At 47.3% G+C, this 20,298-nt stretch overlaps 4 non-coding genes across 4 annotated transcripts; all 4 read left to right on the top strand.

Moving 5' to 3' along the window:
- The first annotated feature begins 4,161 nt into the window (after positions 1–4,161).
- Positions 4,162–4,233, top strand: trnae-cuc. Its single transcript has one exon. It is a non-coding gene; the product is annotated as a tRNA-Glu (tRNA).
- Positions 4,234–7,015: 2,782 nt separating this feature from the next.
- On the top strand, positions 7,016–7,087 carry trnae-cuc. The gene has a single exon. It is a non-coding gene; the product is annotated as a tRNA-Glu (tRNA).
- Positions 7,088–12,472: 5,385 nt separating this feature from the next.
- On the top strand, positions 12,473–12,544 carry trnae-cuc. The gene has a single exon. It is a non-coding gene; the product is annotated as a tRNA-Glu (tRNA).
- A 2,775-nt stretch (positions 12,545–15,319) lies between these two features.
- On the top strand, positions 15,320–15,391 carry trnae-cuc. Its single transcript has one exon. It is a non-coding gene; the product is annotated as a tRNA-Glu (tRNA).
- Positions 15,392–20,298: the final 4,907 nt, after the last annotated feature.

Genomic DNA, 20,298 nt, shown 5'->3' with positions numbered 1-20,298 from the left:
TAGCATACAGAGTTTTGCAGCTCACGTTAGGGTGTTATTGGGAATATGTGAAATCTGTTTGCGAGTCAAGTGCTCATTTGAAAGGTCGGTGCAGACGCAATGGGCCGAATTGTCTCTTCCCGCACTCCAGATATTCTATTTCATTCTATTCTATTCTCAAGCCTGTCGATGAGAAAATAGATATCTCCTCACCTTTGTCTTAAATGGCTTCCACATCAACAGGAGCATTGGGCCCCAATTCTAGACACCCAGCCGGAGAGGTGGATGGGGCGAGTCTGGTGAGGGGGAAAGACCCTCTCAGGATTTCCACTGTGAAACCCTTTCCGATATTGAGACTATTCGAACGGATAACCTCCCATTTTACTAAATTTCAAAGACATCAGTGTCATCGCAGTGAATCTCTCCAGCCAGGGCAGCTGCCTCATCGCAGGCATCAACCCTGGCTTGGTTCAGCTGGCTAACATTGGTTAGCCACGGGCAGCGAGAGAATAGAAAGAAAAAACAGGTTAAGTCGAAAAATCGATAGTGCCACAGAAGGAGAGACTGTGAGAAAGAGACCGAGGGAGCTTTACAGAGTCAAATTGAAAGAGAATGTGGGATATCCGCGGACATCCCAAATATGAATATGAATACACACATTGCCAGCTGTCTGAATCCAAATGCACGGGGTCCTCTGAATTGGTCATTCGGGTTACGGTGAACATCCGCGCACCTTGTCGCCTCCCGGAATGTTGTGATTTTCTTGCCAGTGTTGATGGATTTCCTGTGGCGTGGGCTCCTGCTCTGAAAGCAAACCCCATGTTAACCAATCACGCCGGATGAACGGCAGATAAATGAACGTAACCTGCATCTCGGACAACATGAAAAAAACAGGAATGAGTTCGGCCAAGATTGATCACTGGAACTCTCACATGCTCTCCATTAAAACACACAGAGAGAATCATACCCTAGACCAACGACCCACGGTGAGTAAGATGTTCAAACCAAATCAGACATCGGTCGCGTGAGGCGAAAATGCAGCAAAACACATGAAGTCAAGCAGCATTGTGCAATTCGATCTGTTACATCGATATCAGGAGAAAGTCAGCACTCCAGGCCAATGCGGAAAGCTTGCACTCCAACCTCCCTGGTGGTTAGGATTCAGCGCTTTCACCGCCGCGGCCCGGGTTCGATTCCCGGTGAGGGAATGTAAGTTTGTTCTTTACATCCAATCCTGCCTTCCTTTCTGGTCGAAAACAGTGCAGAATCGCAGGTGGGAGATTTCTTCTTACGCTTTCGTGCTGCAATAGTTACATGCAGCAGGACGCGAGCCAAGACGGAGGCAGAAAGCGAATGGCAGTGAAAGATTGCAAAGCGCTGATCATGGTACAAATTTTAACATTTAAACAGAAACAAATATTTCAGCCGCAAACACCAGTTTCAATCCCGATCCAGATTTCGCCCCATTTCCTTAGCGTCCAAAAATGTCCCCATCTCAGCTTTCAATCTCCTCATAGATTGCGGTTTCCTAGACGTCCCTGCGTGCCGGTGGCACTGTGGTTAGCACTGCTGCATCACAGCGCCCCTCGATTTCAATCCGGGCCTGGGCCACAGTGTGTGCGGAGTCTGCACACCCTCCCGTGTCTGCTTGGGTTTGATCATGGTGCTGAGCTTTCCCCCACAGAGATATGCAGTTTTGGGCGATTTAGGTTGATATTTTGTTCCTCAGTGTCCAGGACTGTGCAGTTCGCCTCATGAAGTTGTGGGACAATGGACGGATCTGTGAATGGGCCAAGTGCTCATTTGCAGGTCGGTGCAGTCACAGTGGGCCGAATGGCCCCTTCTGCACTGTAGTAATTCTATATTACTATTTTCTCTTCCCAAACCTTTTGGTGAGGAAATAGAAGTCTCCTTAACTAAATCCTAAATGGCTGACACGTCATCCGGAGAATGTGAGCCCAATTCTCGACACCCCAGTCACAGGGAGCGGAGGTACGACGGGCAAAACGCACTCTCAGCATTTGCACTGTGAAACTCTCACGGAAATTCATCGTAGCGAATCTCTCCTGTCAGGAGAACTGTCTCATCTGAGGAATCAACCCTGGTTCGGTTAAACTGGCTGACATTGGTTAGCCATGGGCGGCGCGAGAATAGAGGTAATATAGAGGAATGGTGGAAACTAGATAGACTCACAGAGAGAGTGATTGTGAGAGAGAAAGCGACTGAAGGAGATATAGAGAGACAAATAGACGTGGAATGGACGTCCACAACCCTCGAATAATTAAGAATACACACACAGCCAGCTGTCTCAACCACAATGTGGAGATGCCGGCGTTGGACTGGGGTGAGCACAGTAAGAAGTCTTACAACACCAGGTTAAAGACCAACAGGTTTGTTTCAAACACGAGCTTTCGGAGCACGGCTCCTTCTTCACCTGAAGAAGGAGCCGTGCTCCGAAAGCTCGTGTTTGAAACAAACCTGTTGGACTTTAACCTGGTGTTGTAAGACTTCTTACTGTGCTCAACCACAATGCACGGGGTCATCTGAATTGGTCATTGGGGTCATTGGTGTGTTGTGTTCATGAATTCATTGCGGTGTGGGCACCTGCTCTGAAACCAACCGCCATGTAAACCCACCCCGCCGTATGCAGGTGAAAAATGAACTTCACTTTCATCATGGCAAATGGAAAAAGAGGCGTGAGTTCGTCCGGGATTTGTACCTCTCATCGCTTGGAAGCTCTCCATTATAACTTCTGAAGACAGAATCATACACCTACATCAACGAACCACCGTTGAATTAAACGTTCAAAGCCTATCAGACGTCGCACGTGAAAGGCGAAAATGCTGGACTGGTGTTAGCACAGTATGAAGTCTTACAACACCAGGTTAAAGTCCTACAGGTTTGTTTCAAACACTAGCTTTCGGAGCACTGCTCCGAACCAGTCCTCCGAAAGTTAGAGTTTCAAACAAACCTGTTGGACTTTAACCTGGTGCTGTAAGACTTATTACAGTCCACAGATATGCAGGTTTGGTGAATTACCATGTTACCTTGTTCCTTAGCATACAGAGTTTTGCCTCTCACGTTATGGTGTTATTGGGAATATGTGAAATCTGTTTGCGAGTCAAGTGCTCATTTGAAAGGTCGGTGCAGACGCAATGTGCCGAATTGTCTCTTCCCGCACTCCAGATATTCTATTTCATTCTATTCTATTCTCAAGCCTGTCGATGAGAAAATAGATGTCTCCTCACCTTTGTCTAAAATGGCTTCCACATCAACAGGAGAATTGGGCCCCAATTCTAGACACCCAGCCGGAGAGGTGGATGGCGCGAGTCTGGTGAGGGGGAAACACCCTCTCAGGATTTCCACTGTGAAACCCTTTCCGATATTGAGACTATTCGAACGGATAACCTCCCATTTTTCTAAATTTCAAAGACATCAGTGTCATCGCAGTGAATCTCTCCAGCCTGGACAGCTGCCTCATCGCAGGCATCAACCCTGGCTTGGTTCAGCTGGCTAACATTGGTTAGCCACAGGCAGCGAGAGAATTGAAAGAAAAAACACGAGAAGTCGAAAACTCGATAGTGCCACAGAAGGAGAGACTGTGAGAAAGAGACCGAGGGAGCTTTACAGAGTCAAATTGAAAGAGAGTGTGGGATATCAGCGGACATCCCACGGATGAATATGAATACACACACTGCCAGCAGTCTGAATCCAAATGCACGGGGTCCTCTGAATTGGTCATTCGGTTTACGGTGAACATCCGCGCACCTTGTCGCCTCCCGGAATGTTGTGATTTTCTTGCCAGTGTTAATGGATTTCCTGTGGCGTGGGCTCCTGCTCTGAAAGCAAACCCCATGTTAACCAATCCCGCAGTATGAACGGCAGATAAATGAACTTAACCTGCATCTCGGACAACATGAAAAAAACATGAATGGGTTCGGGCCAAGATTAATCACTGGAACTCTCACATGCTCTCCATTAAAACACACAAAGAGAGAATCATACCCTAGACCAACGACCCACGGTGAGTAAGATGTTCAAACCAAATCAGACATCGGTCGTGTAAGGCGAAAATGCAGCAAAACACATGAAGTCAAGCAGCATTGTGCAATTCGATCTGTTACATCGATATCAGGAGAAAGTCAGCACTCCAGGCCATTGCGGAAAGCTTGCACTCCAACCTCCCTGGTGGTCTAGTGGTTAGGATTCGGCGCTCTCACCGCTGCGGCCCGGGTTCGATTCCCGGTCAGGGAATGTAAGTTTGTTCTTTACATCCAATCCTGCCTTCCTTTCTGGCCGAAAACAGTGCAGAATCGCAGGTGGGAGATTTCTTCTTCCGCTTTCGAGCTGCAATAGTTACATGCAGCAGGAGCGAGCCAAGACGAAGGCAGAAAGCGAATGGCAGTGAAAGATTGCAAAGCGCTGATCATGGTACAAAGTGTTAATGGCGCAGATTTTTAACATTTAAACAGAAACAAATATTTCAGCCGCAAACCACAGTTTCAATCCCGTTCCAGATTGCGCCCCATTTCCTTAGCGTGCAAAAATTTCTCCATCTCAGCTTTCAGTCTCCTCAAAGATTGCTGTTTCCTAGACGTCCCTGCGTGCCGGTGGCACTGTGGTTAGCACTGCTGCATCGCAGCGCCCCTCGATTTCAATCCGGGCCTGGGCCACTGTGTGTGCAGAGTCTGCACACCCCTCCCGTGTCTGCTTGGGTTTGATCATGGTGCTGCGCTTTCTCCCACAGAGATATGCAGTTTTGGTCGATTTTGGTTGATATTTTGTTCCTTCGTGTCCAGGACTGTGCAGTTCGCCTCATGAAGTTGTGGGACAATGGACGGATCTGTGTATGGGCCAAGTGCTCATTTGCAGGTCGGTGCAGTCACAGTGGGCCGAATGGCCCCTTCTGCACTGTAGTAATTCTATATTACTATTTTCTATTCCCAAACCTTTTGGTGAGGATATAGAAGTCTCCTCATCTAAATCCTAAATGGCTGACACGTCATCCGGAGAATGTGAGCCCAATTCTCGACACCCCAGTCACTGGGAGCGGAGGTACGACGGGGAAAACGCACTCTCAGCATTTGCACTGTGAAACTCTCACGGAAATTCATCGTAGCGAATTTCTCCTGTCAGGAGAACTGTCTCATCTGATGAATCAACACTGGTTCCGTTCAACTGGCTGACATTGGTTAGCCACGGGCGGCGAGAGAATAGAGGAAATATAGAGGAATGGTGGAAACTAGATAGACTCACAGAGAGAGTGACTGTGCGAGAGAAAGCGACTGAAGGAGATATAGAGAGACAAATAGACGTGGAATGGACGTCCACAACCCTCGAATCATTAAGAATACACACACAGCCATCTGTCTCAACCACAATGCACGGGGTCATCTGAATTGGTCATTGGGGTCATTGGTGTGTTGTGTTCATGAATTCCCTGCGGTGTGGGCACCTGCTCTGAAACCAACCGCCATGTAAACCCATCCCCGCCGTATGCAGGTGAGAAATGAACTTCACTTTCATCATGGCAAATGGAAAAAGAGGCGTGAGTTCGTCCGGGATTTGTACCTCTCATCGCTTGGAAGCTCTCCATTATAACATCTGAAGACAGAATCATACACCTACATCAACGAACCACCGTTGAATTAGACGTTCAAAGCCTATCAGACGTCGCACGTGAAAGGCGAAAATGCTGGACTGGTGTTAGCACAGTATGAAGTCTTACAACACCAGGTTAAAGTCCTAGCAGGTTTGTTTCAAACACTAGCTTTCGGAGCACTGCTCCGAACCAGTCCTCCGAAAGCTTAGAGTTTCAAACAAACCTGTTGGACTTTAACCTGGTGCTGTAAGACTTATTACAGTCCACAGATATGCAGGTTTGGTGAATTACCATGTTACCTTGTTCCTTAGCATACAGAGTTTTGCATCTCACGTTATGGTGTTATTGGGAATATGTGAAATCTGTTTGCGAGTCAAGTGCTCATTTGAAAGGTCGGTGCAGACGCAATGGGCCGAATTGTCTCTTCCCGCACTCCAGATATTCTATTTAATTCTATTCTATTCTCGAGCCTGTCGATGAGAAAATAGATGTCTCCTCACCTTTGTCTTAAATGGCTTCCACATCAACAGGAGAATTGGGCCCCAATTCTAGACACCCAGCCGGAGAGGTGGATGGCGCGAGTCTGGTGAGGGGGAAACACCCTCTCAGGATTTCCACTGTGAAACCCTTTCCGATATTGAGACTATTCGAACGGATAACCTCCCATTTTACTAAATTTCAAAGACATCAGTGTCATCGCAGTGAATCTCTCCAGCCAGGACAGCTGCCTCATCGCAGGCATCAACCCTGGCTTGGTTCAGCTGGCTAACATTGGTTAGCCACAGGCAGCGAGAGAATTGAAAGAAAAAACAGGAGAAGTCGAAAACTCGATAGTGCCACAGAAGGAGAGACTGTGAGAAAGAGACCGAGGGAGCTTTACAGAGTCAAATTGAAAGAGAGTGTGGGATATCCGCGGACATCCCACGGATGAATATGAATACACACACTGCCAGCAGTCTGAATCCAAATGCACGGGGTCCTCTCAATTGGTCATTCGGTTTACGGTGAACATCCGCGCACCTTGTCGCCTCCCGGAATGTTGTGATTTTCTTGCCAGTGTTGATGGATTTCCTGTGGCGTGGGCTCCTGCTCTGAAAGCAAACCCCATGTTAACCAATCCCGCCGTATGAACGGCAGATAAATGAACTTAACCTGCATTTCGGACAACATGAAAAAAACAGGAATGAGTTCGGGCCAAGAATAATCACTGGAACTCTCACATGCTCTCCATTAAAACACACAAAGAGAGAATCATACCCTAGACCAACGACCCACGGTGAGTAAGATGTTCAAACCAAATCAGACATCGGTCGTGTAAGGCGAAAATGCAGCAAAACACATGAAGTCAAGCAGCATTGTGCAATTCGATCAGTTACATCGATATCAGGAGAAAGTCAGCACTCCAGGCCAATGCGGAAAGCTTGCACTCCACGCTCCCTGGTGGTCTAGTGGTTAGGATTCTGCGCTCTCACCGCCGCGGCCCGGGTTCGATTCCCGGTCAGGGAATGGAAGTTTGTTCTTCACATCCAATCCTGCCATCCTTTCTGGTCGAAAACAGTGCAGAATTGCAGGTGGGAGATTTCTTCTTTCGCTTTCGAGCTGCAATAGTTACATGCAGCAAGAGCGAGCCAAGACGGAGGCAGAAAGCGAATGGCAGTGAAAGATTGCAAAGCGCTGATCATGGTACAAAGTGTTAATGGCGCAGATTTTTAACATTTAAACAGAAACAAATATTTCAGCCGCAAACCACAGTTTCAATCCCGTTCCAGATTGCGCCCCATTTGCAGAGCGTCCAAAAATTTAACCATCTCAGCTTTCAATCTCCTCATAGATTGCGGTTTCCTAGACGTCCCTGCGTGCCGGTGGCACTGTGGTTAGCACTGCTGCATCACAGCGCCCCTCGATTTCAATCCGGGCCTGGGCCACTGTGTGTGCGGAGTCTGCACACCCTCCCGTGTCTGCTTGGGTTTGATCACAGAGATATGCAGTTTTGGTCGATTTTGGTTGATATTTTGTTCCTTCGTGTCCAGGACTGTGCAGTTCGCCTCATGAAGTTGTGGGACAATGGACGGATCTGTGTATGGGCCAAGTGCTCATTTGCATGTCGGTGCAGTCACAGTGGGCCGAATGGCCCCTTCTGCACTGTAGTAATTCTTTATTACTATTTTCTATTCCCAAACCTTTTGGTGAGGAAATAGAAGTCTCCTCATCTAAATCCTAAATGGCTGACACGTCATCCGGAGAATGTGAGCCCAATTCTCGACACCCCAGTAACAGGGAGCGGAGTTACGACGGGGAAAACGCACTCTCAGCATTTGCACTGTGAAACTCTCACGGAAATTCATCGTAGCGAAACTCTCCTGTCAGGAGAACTGTCTCATCTGAGGAATCAACCCTGGTTCGGTTAAACTGGCTGACATTGGTTAGCCATGTGCGGCGCGAGAATAGAGGTAATATAGAGGAATGGTGGAAACTAGATAGACTCACAGAGAGCGTGACTATGAGAGAGAAAGCGACTGAAGGAGATATAGAGAGTCAAATAGACGTGGAATGGACGTCCACAACCCTCGAATAATTAAGAATACACACACAGCCAGCTGTCTCAACCACAATGCACGGGGTCATCTGAATTGGTCATTGGGGTCATTGGTGTGTTGTGTTCATGAATTCACTGCGGTGTGGGCACCTGCTCTGAAACCAACCGCCATGTAAACCAACCCCGCCGTATGTAGGTGAAAAATGAACTTCACTTTCATCATGGCAAATGGAAAAAGAGGCGTGAGTTCGTCCGGGATTTGTACCTCTCATCGCTTGGAAGCTCTCCATAATAACATCTGAGGACAGAATCATACACCTACATCAACGAACCACCGTTGAATTAGACGTTCAAAGCCTATCAGACGTCGCACGTGAAAGGCGAAAATGCTGGACTGGTGTTAGCACAGTATGAAGTCTTACAACACCAGGTTAAAGTCCAACAGGTTTTCATTCAAACACTAGCTTTCGGAGCACTGCTCTGAACCAGTCCTCCGAAAGCTAGAGTTTCAAACAAACCTGTTGGACTTTAACCTGGTGCTGTAAGACTTATTACAGTCCACAGATATGCAGGTTTGGTGAATTACCATGATAAATTGTTCCATAGCATACAGAGTTTTGAATCTCACGTTATGGTGTTATTGGGAATATGTGAAATCTGTTTGCGAGTCAAGTGCTCATTTGAAAGGTCGGTGCAGACGCAATGGGCCGAATTGTCTCTTCCCGCACTCTAGATATTCTATTTCATTCTATTCTATTCTCAAGCCTGTCGATGAGAAAATAGATGTCTCCTCACTTTTGTCTTAAATGGCTTCCACATCAACAGGAGAATTGGGCCCCAATTCTAGACACCCAGCCGGAGAGGTGGATGGGGCGAGTCTGGTGAGGGGGAAACACCCTCTCAGGATTTCCACTGTGAAACCCTTTCCGATATTGAGACTATTCGAACGGATAACCTCCCATTTTACTAAATGTCAAGGACATCAGTGTCATCGCAGTGAATCTCTCCAGCCAGGACAGCTGCCTCATCGCAGGCATCAACCCTGGTTTGGTTCAGCTGGCTAACATTGGTTAGCCACGGGCAGCGAGAGAATAGAAAGAAAAAACAGGAGAAGTCGAAAACTCGATAGTGCCACAGAAGGAGAGACTGTGAGAAAGAGACCGAGGGAGCTTTACAGAGTCAAATTGAAAGAGAGTGTGGGATATCAAATAGTTTGGATGGGGTAGTGTTTGTGCAGTGTGTCCAGGAAGCTTTTCTAACACAGTATGTAGATTGTCCGACCAGAGGGGAGGCCATATTGGATTTAGTACTTGGTAATGAACCAGGGCAGGTGATAGATTTGTTAGTGGGGGAGCATTTTGGAGGTAGTGACCACAATTCTCTGACTTTCACTTTAGTAATGGAGAGGGATAGGTGCGAGCAACAGGGCAAGGTTTATAATTGGGGGAAGGGTAAATACAATGCTGTCAGACAAGAATTGAAGTGCAGAAGTTGGGAACATAGGCTGTCAGGGAAGGACACAAGTGAAATGTGGAACTTGTTCAAGGATCAGGTACTGCGTGTCTTTGATATGTATGTCCCTGTCAGGCAGGGAAGAGATGGTCGAGTGAGGGAACCATGGTTGACAAGAGAGGTTGAATGTCTTGTTAAGAGGAAGAAGGAGACTTATGTAAGGCTGAAGAAACAAGGTTCAGACAGTGCGCTGGAGGGATACAAGATAGCCAGGAGGGAACTGAAGAAAGGGATTAGGAGAGCTAAGAGAGGGCATGAAAAATCTTTGGCGGGTAGGATCAAGGAAAACCCCAAGGCCTTTTACACATACGTGAGAAATATGAGAATGACTAGAGTGAGAGTAGGTCCGATTAAGGACAGTAGCGGGAGATTGTGTATTGAGTCTGAAGAGATAGGAGAGGCCTTGAACAAGTATTTTTCTTCAGTATTTACAAATGAGAGGGGCCATATTGTTGGAGAGGACAGCGTGAAGCAGACCGATAAGCTTGAGGAGATACTTGTCAGGAAGGAAGATGTGTTGCGCGTTTTGAAAAACTTGAGGATAGACAAGTCCCCCGGGCCTGACGGGATATATCCAAGGATTCTCTGGGAAGCAAGAAATGAAATTGCAGAGCCGTTGGCAATGATCTTTTCGTCCTCGCTGTCAACAGGGGTGGTACCAGAGGATTGGAGAGTGGCGAATGTCGTGCCCCTGTTCAAAAAAGGGAATAGGGATAACCCTGGGAATTACAGGCCAGTTAGTCTTACTTCGGTGGTAGGCAAAGTAATGGAAAGGGTACTGAGGGATAGGATTTCTGAGCATCTGGAAAGGCATTGCTTGATTAGGGATAGTCAGCACGGATTTGTGAGGGGTAGGTCTTGCCTTACAAGTCTTATTGAATTCTTTGAGGAGGTGACCAAGCATGTGGATGAAGGTAAAGCAGTGGATGTAGTGTACATGGATTTTAGTAAGGCATTTGATAAGGTTCCCCATGGTAGGCTTATGCAGAAAGTAAGGAGGCATGGGATAGTGGGAAATTTGGCCAGTTGGATAACAAACTGGCTAACCGATAGAAGACAGAGAGTTGTGGTGGATGGCAAATATTCAGCCTGGAGCCCAGTTATCAGTGGCGTACCGCAGGGATCAGTTCTGGGTCCTCTGCTGTTTGTGATTTTCATTAACGACTTGGATGAGGGAGTTGAAGGGTGGGTCAGTAAATTTGCAGATGATACGAAGATTGGTGGAGTTGTGGATAGTGAGGAGGGCTGTTGTCGGCTTCAAAGAGACATAGATAGAATGCAGAGCTGGGCTGAGAAGTGGCAGATGGAGTTTAACCCTGACAAGTGTGAGGTTGTCCATTTTGGAAGGACAAATCTGAATGCGGAATACAGGGTTAATGGTAGGGTTCTTGGCAATGTGGAGGAGCAGAGAGATCTTGGGGTCTATGTTCATTGTTCTTTGAAAGTTGCCACTCAAGTGGATAGAGCTGTGAAGAAGGCCTATGGTGTGCTAGCGTTCATTAGCAGAGGGATTGAATTTAAGAGCCGTGAGGTGATGATGCAGCTGTACAAAACCTTGGTCAGGCCACATTTGGAGTACTGTGTGCAGTTCTGGTCACCTCATTTTAGGAAGGATGTGGAAGCTTTGGAAAAGGTGCAAAGGAGATTTACCAGGATGTTGCCTGGAATGGAGAGTAGGTCATACGAGGAAAGATTGAGGGTGTTAGGCCTTTTCTCATTAGAACGGAGAAGGATGAGGGGCGACTTGATAGAGGTTTATAAGATGATCAGGGGAATAGATAGAGTAGACAGTCAGAGACTTTTTCCCCGGGTGGAACACACCATTACAAGGGGACATAAATTTAAGATAAATGGTGGAAGATATAGAGGGGATGTCAGAGGTAGGTTCTTTACCCAGAGAGTAGTGGGGGCATGGAATGCACTGCCTGTGGTAGTAGTTGAGTCGGAAAATTTATGGACCTTCAAGCGGCTATTGGATAGGTACTTGGATTAGGGTAGAATAAGGGAGTGTAGGTTAACTTCTTAAGGGCAGCACGGTAGCATTGTGGATAGCACAATTGCTTCACAGCTCCAGGGTCCCAAGTTCGATTTCGACTTGGGTCACTGTCTGTGTGGAGTCTGCACATCCTCCCCGTGACTGCGTGGGTTTCCTCCGGGTACTCCGGTTTCCTCCCACAGTCCAAAGATGTGCAGGTTGGGTGGATTGGCCATGACAAATTGTCCAAAATTCTATGATTAACCTAGGACAAAAGTTCGGCGCAACATCGTGGGCCGAAGGGCCTGTTCTGTGCTGTATTTCTCTATCTCTATCTATCTATATCCGCGGACATCCCACGGATGAATATGAATACACACACTGCCAGCAGTCTGAATCCAAATGCACGGGGTCCTCTGAATTGGTCATTCGGTTTACGGTGAACATCCGCGCACTTCGTCGCCTCCCGAAGTGTTGTGATTTTCTTGCCAGTGTTGATGGATTTCCTGTGGCGTGGGCTCCTGCTCTGAAAGCAAACCCCATTTTAACCAATCCCGCCGTATGAACGGCAGATAAATGAACTTAACCTGCATCTCGGACAACATGAAAAAAAGAGGAATGAGTTCGGCCAAGATTGATCACTGGAACTCTCACATGCTCTCCATTAAAACACACAAAGAGAGAATCATACCCTAGACCAACGACCCACGGTGAGTAAGATGTTCAAACCAAATCCGACATCGGTCGTGTAAGGCGAAAATGCGGCAAAACACATGAAGTCAAGCAGCATTGTGCAATTAGATCTGTTATATCGATATCAGGAGAAAGTCAGCACTCCAGGCCAATGCGGAAAGCTTGCACTCCAACCTCCCTGGTGGTCTAGTGGTTAGGATTCGGCGCTCTCACCGCCGCGGCCCGGGTTCAATTCCCGGTCAGGGAATGTAAGCTTATTCTTGACAACCAATCCTGCCTTCCTTTCTGGTCGAAAACAGTGCAGAATCGCAGGTGGGAGATTTCTTCTTTCGCTTTCGAGCTGCAATAGTTACATGCAGCAAGAGCGAGCCAAGACGGAGGCAGAAAGCGAATGGCAGTGAAAGATTGCAAGCGCTGATCATGGTACAAAGTGTTAATGGCGCATATTTTAACATTTAAACAGAAACAAATATTTCAGCCGCAAACCCCAGTTTCAATCCCGAGCCAGATTGCGCCCCATTTCCTTAGCGTCCAAAAAGTTCTCCATCTCAGCTTTCAATCTCCTCATAGATTGCGGTTTCCTAGACGTCCCTGCGTGCCGCTGGCACTGTGGTTGGCACTGCTGCATCACAGCGCCCCTCGATTTCAATCCGGGCCTGGGCCACTGTGTGTGCGGAGTCTGCACACCCTCCCGTGTCTGCTTGGGTTTGATCATGGTGTTGCGCTTTCTCCCACAGAGATATGCAGTTTTGGTCGATTTTGGTTGATATTTTGTTCCTTAGTGTCCAGGACTGTGCAGTTCGCCTCATGAAGTTGTGGGACTATGGACGGATCTGTGTATGGGCCAAGTGCTCATTTGCAGGTCGGTGCAGTCACAGTGGGCCGAATGGCCCCTTATGCACTGGAGTAATTCCATATTAATATTTTCTATTCCCAAACCTTTTGGTGAGGATATAGAAGTCTCCTCATCTAAATCCTAAATGGCTGACACGTCATCCGGAAAATGTGAGCCCAATTCTCGACACCCCAGTCACTGGGAGCGGAGGTACGACGGGGAAAACGCACTCTCAGCATTTGCACTGTGAAACTCTCACGGAAATTCAACGTAGCGAATTTCTCCTGTCAGGAGAACTGTCTCATCTGATGAATCAACACTGGTTCCGTTCAACTGGCTGACATTGGTTAGCCACGGGCGGCGAGAGAATAGAGGAAATATAGAGGAATGGTGGAAACTAGATAGACTCACAGAGAGAGTGACTGTGCGAGAGAAAGCGACTGAAGGAGATATAGAGAGACAAATAGACGTGGAATGGACGTCCACAACCCTCGAATCATTAAGAATACACACACAGCCATCTGTCTCAACCACAATGCACGGGGTCATCTGAATTGGTCATTGGGGTCATTGGTGTGTTGTGTTCATGAATTCCCTGCGGTGTGGGCACCTGCTCTGAAACCAACCGCCACGTAAACCATCCCCGCCGTATGCAGGTGAGAAAGGAACTTCACTTTCATCATGGCAAATGGAAAAAGAGGCGTGAGTTCGTCCGGGATTTGAACCTCTCATCGCTTGGAAGCTCTCCATTATAACATCTGAAGACAGAATCATACACCTGCATCAACGAACCACCGTTGAATTAGACGTTCAAAGCCTATCAGACGTCGCACGTGAAAGGCGAAAATGCTGGACTGGTGTTAGCACAGTATGAAGTCTTACAACACCAGGTTAAAGTCCAACAGGTTTGTTTCAAACACTAGCTTTCGGAGCACTGCTCCGAACCAGTCCTCCGAAAGCTAGAGTTTCAAACAAACCTGTTGGACTTTAACCTGGTGCTGTAAGACTTATTACAGTCCACAGATATGCAGGTATGGTGAATTACCATGTTACATTGTTCCTTAGCATACAGAGTTTTGTATCTCACGTTATGGTGTTATTGGGAATATGTGAAATCTGTTTGCGAGTCAAGTGCTCATTTGAAAGGTCGGTGCAGACGCAATGGGCCGAATTGTCTCTTCCCGCACTCCAGATATTCTATTTAATTCTATTCTATTCTCAAGCCTGTCGATGAGAAAATAGATGTCTCCTCACCTTTGTCTTAAATGGCTTCCACATCAACAGGAGAATTGGGCCCCAATTCTAGACACCCAGCCGGAGAGGTGGATGGGGCGAGTCTGGTGAGGGGGAAACACCCTCTCAGGATTTCCACTGTGAAACCATTTCCGATATTGAGACTATTCGAACGGATAACCTCCCATTTTACTAAATTTCAAAGACATCAGTGTCATCGCAGTGAATCTCTCCAGCCAGGACAGCTGCCTCATCGCAGGCATCAACCCTGGCTTGGTTCAGCTGGCTAACATTGGTTAGCCACGGGCAGCTAGAGAATAAAAAGAAAAAACACGAGAAGTCGAAAACTCGATAGTGCCACAGAAGGAGAGACTGTGAGAAAGGGACCAAGGGAGCTTTACAGAGTCTAATTGAAAGAGAGTGTGGGATATCCGCGGACATTCCACGGATGAATATGAATACACACACAGCCACCTATCTAAAACCAAATCCACGGGGTCCTCTGAATTGGTCATTCGGGTTACGGTGAACATCCGCGCACCTTGTCGCCTCCCGGAATGTTGTGATTTTCTTGCCAGTGTTGATGGATTTCCTGTGGAATGGGCTCCTGCTCTGAAAGCAAACCCCATGTTAACCAATCCCGCCGTATGAACGGCAGAAAAATGAACTTAACCTGCATCTCGAACAACATGAAAAAAACAGGAATGAATTCGGCCAAGATTGATCACTGGAACTCTCACATGCTCTCCATTAAAACACACAAAGAGAGAATCATACCCTAGACTAACGACCCACGGTGAGTAAGGTGTTCAAACCAAATCAGACATCGGTCGTGTAAGGCGAAAATGCAGCAAAACACATGAAGTCAAGCAGCATTGTGCAATTCGATCTGTTACATCGATATCAGGAGAAAGTCAGCACTCCAGGCCAATGCGGAAAGCTTGCACTCCAACCTCCCTGGTGGTCTAGTGGTTAGGATTCGGCGCTCTCACCGCCGCGGCCTGGGTTCGATTCCCGGTCAGGGAATGTAAGTTTGTTCTTTACATCCAGTCCTGCCTTCCTTTCTGGTCGAAAACAGTGCAGAATCGCAGGTCGGAGATTTTTTACGCTTTCGAGCTGCAATAGTTACATGCAGCAGGAGCGAGCCAAGACGGAGGCAGAAAGCGAATGGCAGTGAAAGATTGCAAAGCGCTGATCATGGTACAAAGTGTTAATGGCGCAGATTTTTAACATTTAAACAGAAACAAATATTTCAGCCGCAAACCACAGTTTCAATCCCGTTCCAGATTGCGCCCCATTTCCTTAGCGTCCAAAAATTTCTCCATCTCAGCTTTCAGTCTCCTCAAAGATTGCGGTTTCCTAGACGTCCCTGCGTGCCGGTGGCACTGTGGTTAGCACTGCTGCATCGCAGCGCCCCTCGATTTCAATCCGGGCCTGGGCCACTGTGTGTGCGGAGTCTGCACACCCCTCCCGTGTCTGCTTGGGTTTGATCATGGTGCTGCGCTTTCTCCCACAGAGATATGCAGTTTTGGTCGATTTTGGTTGATATTTTGTTCCTTAGTGTCCAGACTGTGCAGTTCGCCTCATGAAGTTGTGGGACAATGGACGGATCTGTGTATGGGCCAAGTGCTCATTTGCAGGTCGGTGCAGTCACAGTGGGCCGAATGGCCCCTTCTGCACTGTAGTAATTCTATATTACTATTTTCTATTCCCAAACCTTTTGGTGAGGAAATAGAAGTCTCCTCATCTAAATCCTAAATGGCTGACACGTCATCCGGAGAATGTGAGCCCAATTCTCGACACCCCAGTCACAGGGAGCGGAGGTACGACGGGGAAAACGCACTCTCAGCATTTGCACTGTGAAACTCTCACGGAAATTCATCGTAGCGAAACTCTCCTGTCAGGAGAACTGTCTCATCTGAGGAATCAACCCTGGTTCGGTTAAACTGGCTGACATTGGTTAGCCATGGGCGGCGCGAGAATAGAGGTAATATAGAGGAATGGTGGAAACTAGATAGACTCACAGAGAGAGTGACTATGAGAGAGAAAGCGACTGAAGGAGATATAGAGAGTCAAATAGACGTGGAATGGACGTCCACAACCCTCGAATAATTAAGAATACACACACAGCCAGCTGACTCAACCACAATGCACGGGGTCATCTGAATTGGTCATTGGGGTCATTGGTGTGTTGTGTTCATGAATTCACTGCGGTGTGGGCACCTGCTCTGAAACCAACCGCCATGTAAACCAACCCCGCCGTATGCAGGTGAAAAATGAACTTCACTTTCATCATGGCAAATGGAAAAAGAGGCGTGAGTTCGTCCGGGATTTGTACCTCTCATCGCTTGGAAGCTCTCCATAATAACATCTGAAGACAGAATCATACACCTACATCAAATAACCACCGTTGAATTAGACGTTCAAAGCTAATCAGACGTCGCACGTGAAAGGCGAAAATGCTGGACTGGTGTTAGCACAGTATGAAGTCTTACAACACCAGGTTAAAGTCCAACAGGTTTGTTTCAAACACTAGCTTTCGGAGCACTGCTCCGAACCAGTCCTCCGAAAGCTAGAGTTTGAAACAAACCTGTTGTACTTTAACCTGGTGCTGTAAGACTTATTACAGTCCACAGATATGCAGGTTTGTTGAATTACCATGATACGTTGTTCCTTAGCATACAGAGTTTTGCATCTCACGTTATGGTGTTATTGGGAATATGTGAAATCTGTTTGCGAGTCAAGTGCTCATTTGAAAGGTCGGTGCAGACGCAATGGGCCGAATTGTCTCTTCCCGCACTCCAGATATTCTATTTCATTCTATTCTATTCTCAAGCCTGTCGATGAGAAAATAGATGTCTCCTCACCTTTGTCTTAAATGGCTTCCACATCAACAGGAGAATTGGGCCCCAATTCTAGACACCCAGCCGGAGAGGTGGATGGGGCGAGTCTGGTGAGGGGGAAACACCCTCTCAGGATTTCCACTGTGAAACCCTTTCCGATATTGAGACTATTCGAACGGATAACCTCCCATTTTACTAAATTTCAAAGACATCAGTGTCATCGCAGTGAATCTCTCCAGCCAGGACAGCTGCCTCATCGCAGGCATCAACCCTGGCTTGGTTCAAAGCTGGCTAACATTGGTTAGCCACGGGCAGCTAGAGAATAGAAAGAAAAACACGAGAAGTCGAAAACTCGATTGTGCCACAGAAGCTGAGACTGTGAGAAAGGGACCGAGGGAGCTTTACAGAGTCTAATTGAAAGAGAGTGTGGGATATCCGCGGACATTCCACGGATGAATATGAATACACACACAGCCACCTGTCTGAATCCAAATGCACGGGGTCCTCTGAATTGGTCATTCGGGTTACGGTGAACATCCGCGCACCTTGTCGCCTCCCGGAATGTTGTGATTTTCTTGCCAGTGTTGATGGATTTCCTGTGGAATGGGCTCCTGCTCTGAAAGCAAACCCCATGTTAACCAATCCCGCCGTATGAACGGCAGAAAAATGAACTTAACCTGCATTTCGAACAACATGAAAAAAACAGGAATGAGTTCGGCCAAGATTGATCACTGGAACTCTCACATGCTCTCCATTAAAACACACAAAGAGAGAATCATACCCTAGACCAACGACCCACGGTGAGTAAGATGTTCAAACCAAATCAGACATCGGTCGTGTCAGGCGAAAATGCAGCAAAACACATGAAGTCAAGCAGCATTGTGCAATTCGATCTGTTGCATCGATATCAGGAGAAAGTCAGCACTCCAGGCCAATGCGGAAAGCTTGCACTCCAACCTCCCTGGTGGTCTAGTGGTCTAGCCGCGGCCCGGGTTCGATTCCCGGTCAGGGAATGTAAGTTTGTTCTTTACATCCAATCCTGCCTTCCTTTCTGGTCGAAAACAGTGCAGAATCGCAGGTGGGAGATTTTTTACGCTTTCGAGCTGCAATAGTAACATGCAGCAGGAGCGAGCCAAGACGGAGGCAGAAAGCGAATGGCAGTGAAAGATTGCAAAGCGCTGATCATGGTACAAAGTGTTAATGGCGCAGATTTTTAACATTTAAACAGAAACAAATATTTCAGCCGCAAACCACAGTTTCAATCCCGTTCCAGATTGCTCCCCATTTCCTTAGCGTCCAAAAATTTCTCCATCATAGCTTTCAGTCTCCTCAAAGATTGCGGTTTCCTAGACGTCCCTGCGTGCCGGTGGCACTGTGGTTAGCACTGCTGCATCGCAGCGCCCCTCGATTTCAATCCGGGCCTGGGCCACTGTGTGTGCGGAGTCTGCACACCCCTCCCGTGTCTGCTTGGGTTTGATCATGGTGCTGCGCTTTCTCCCACAGAGATATGCAGTTTTGGTCGATTTTGGTTGATATTTTGTTCCTTAGTGTCCAGACTGTGCAGTTCGCCTCATGAAGTTGTGGGACAATGGACGGATCTGTGTATGGGCCAAGTGCTCATTTGCAGGTCGGTGCAGTCACAGTGGGCCGAATGGCCCCTTCTGCACTGTAGTAATTCTATATTACTATTTTCTATTCCCAAACCTTTTGGTGAGGAAATAGAAGTCTCCTCATCTAAATCCTAAATGGCTGACACGTCATCCGGAGAATGTGAGCCCAATTCTCGACACCCCAGTCACAGGGAGCGGAGGTACGACGGGGAAAACGCACTCTCAGCATTTGCACTGTGAAACTCTCACGGAAATTCATCGTAGCGAAACTCTGCTGTCAGGAGAACTGTCTCATCTGAGGAATCAACCCTGGTTCGGATAAACTGGCTGACATTGGTTAGCCATGGGCGACGCGAGAATAGAGGTAATATGGAGGAATGGTGGAAACTAGATAGACTCACAGAGAGAGTGACTATGAGAGAGAAAGCGACTGAAGGAGATATAGAGAGTCAAATAGACGTGGAATGGACGTCCACAACCCTCGAATAATTAAGAATACACACACAGCCAGCTGACTCAACCACAATGCACGGGGTCATCTGAATTGGTCATTGGGGTCATTGGTGTGTTGTGTTCATGAATTCACTGCGGTGTGGGCACCTGCTCTGAAACCAACCGCCATGTAAACCAACCCCGCCGTATGCAGGTGAAAAATGAACTTCACTTTCATCATGGCAAATGGAAAAAGAGGCGTGAGTTCGTCCGGGATTTGTACCTCTCATCGCTTGGAAGCTCTCCATTATAACATCTGAAGACAGAATCATACACCTACATCAACGAACCACCGTTGAATTAGACGTTCAAAGCCTATCAGACGTCGCACGTGAAAGGCGAAAATGCTGGACTGGTGTTAGCACAGTATGAAGTCTTACAACACCAGGTTAAAGTCCGACAGGTTTGTTTCAAACACTAGCTTTCGGAGCACTGCTCCGAACCAGTCCTCCGAAAGCTAGAGTTTCATACAAACCTGTTGGACTTTAACCTGGTGCTGTAAGACTTATTACAGTCCACAGATATGCAGGTTTGGTGAATTACCATGTTACATTGTTCGTTAGCATACAGAGTTTTGCATCTCACGTTATGGTGTTATTGGGAATATGTGAAATCTGTTTGCGAGTCAAGTGCTCATTTGAAAGGTCGGTGCAGACGCAATGGGCCGAATTGTCTCTTCCCGCACTCCAGATATTCTATTTCATTCTATTCTATTCTCAAGCCTGTCGATGAGAAAATAGATGTCTCCTCACCTTTGTCTTAAATGGCTTCCACATCAACAGGAGAATTGGGCACCAATTCGAGACAGCCAGCCGGAGAGGTGGATGGGGCGAGTCTGGTGAGGGGGAAACACCCTCTCAGAATTTCCACTGTGAAATCCTTTCCGATATTGAGACTATTCGAACGGATAACCTCCCATTTTACTAAATTTCAAAGACATCAGTGTCATCGCAGTGAATCTCTCCAGCCAGGACAGCTGCCTCATCGC

The sequence above is a fragment of the Scyliorhinus canicula genome, chromosome 17, assembly GCF_902713615.1.
Source record: "Scyliorhinus canicula chromosome 17, sScyCan1.1, whole genome shotgun sequence".
Classification (NCBI taxonomy): domain Eukaryota; kingdom Metazoa; phylum Chordata; class Chondrichthyes; order Carcharhiniformes; family Scyliorhinidae; genus Scyliorhinus; species Scyliorhinus canicula.
The sequence above is the reverse complement of the archived record's forward strand: the minus strand, read 5'-3'. Positions and strand labels throughout refer to the sequence as shown.